The 1,514-nt window shown below is 44.7% G+C and overlaps 1 pseudogene; it reads right to left on the reverse strand.

The window, feature by feature from the left end:
• Positions 1-181: 181 nt before the first annotated feature.
• On the reverse strand, positions 182-1,236 carry LOC102760312 (annotated as a pseudogene).
• Between the last annotated feature and the right edge of the window lie 278 nt (positions 1,237-1,514).

The following is a 1,514-nucleotide window of genomic DNA, read 5'->3' on the forward strand; positions in this document are numbered from 1 at the left end:
CCATTTTGAATGATAGCCTAGCTCAGTGGTCAGCAAACTCATTAGTCAACAGAGCCAAATATCAACAGTACAGTGATTGAAATTTCTTTTGAGAGCCATATTTTGTAAACTTAAACTATATAGGTAGGGACATTGTTATTAACTTAATTAGGGTGCTCCTAAGGCTTAGGAAGAGCCGCACTCAAGGGGCCAAAAAGCCGAATGTGGAAGTCCCAGGGAAGATCTCAGAGTTTATACAAACTGTGTTATTCACATCTGGCCCCCAAGGTATGAAGGGCAAACTTTAAACAAATCTTTTAGCTCATCAGGTAACAAAAGCACAGCCTCTAGCAAATCATGCTTGTCAAAGGTGCTTTTGAGAAACAAATATGCCTGTGACCTAACTCTTTGGGGAAACAAATAAACCTTGTGATCTACAAGCACTGGGAATAAATACTCAGGTGTCAAATCCTGGTCATCATCATAACCAAATGGTCAAAGCACAGTCTAGTAGTTTCACTCTCCCTCTGTGGATAAAGTTCGTGAAAAAAGAAAGCCTTTCCGTGTCACTGCACTGTCAGCCACACCGTCACTTCTGTATTTTCTGACTGCATTCTTGACACCTTCCAGAGCTGAGGAGCTGACGGAGAGTTGAAATAAATTCTCTGAAAGAAGTTGAGCTCAGCATCATTGAGAGTGCTGTCATTGTCTTGATCAGATATTTTAAATAGTACGAGTAAGGGCTTTTATACAGGCTGCCTACATCTCTTTCTCCTGTGGGCAGTAGAAGGGTCCTGCAGGATGAAGAACAGCTTTCTGGGCATAATAAAAGAGCTCTGATATGTTCTTCAGATTTATTTTGCTGAACATTCCATGCAGATTTCTATCTCGGTGTACTGGTTCCTAATAGAAAGGATGGTGTCCACACTACTATATCCCACTAGATCAGATTTGTTCCCAACCAATGTCAAAGGCAACCTGCTGTTTTTGTTCTTTCATTTATGAGAGGAATCCACCGACTTGTTACCTTATCAATAGAATGCTTGTTAACAGCATAAACTATGAAGATGACATCAGCCTGTGGTACTTTTTGAAGTTGTTCGTCATTCTGTTCTGCTTCTGAATAATCTAGGTGTGTGTTGGTGCTCTCTCAGGGGCGACATCAGCTGGAATAGTGATTTCTTCTGCCTAGGGAGGAACCTCTTCTGGGAATTCTTCACTGACCAGATGGCTTCCCAACTCCAGGTTCTCTTTCATGTTGGCGGTGGTGGCGGCGGCTCATAGGGGCCGGGCTGGCATGCAGTGGACTCCTCTCTCTGGGAGTGCCCACTCCTAGGCACTGCTCTCCCCATGATGCCAACGCTGCCTGCCAGCCTCCCCCACCCCCCAGAGCCTAGGCTCCCCTGCCTGCCAGGCCACCTCTTCTGCTGAAAACCCCCATTTTATAGATTTTCATAGGAGGGGTCTATTTGCTTCAACAAGTAGCCTCTATCCAGTTACCTGGAAACTTGAGGCAGCTGGCACCGATTTCTGAT

Source organism: Myotis davidii, unplaced genomic scaffold (assembly GCF_000327345.1).
Source record: "Myotis davidii unplaced genomic scaffold, ASM32734v1 scaffold1569, whole genome shotgun sequence".
NCBI classification, from domain to species: Eukaryota; Metazoa; Chordata; class Mammalia; order Chiroptera; family Vespertilionidae; genus Myotis; species Myotis davidii.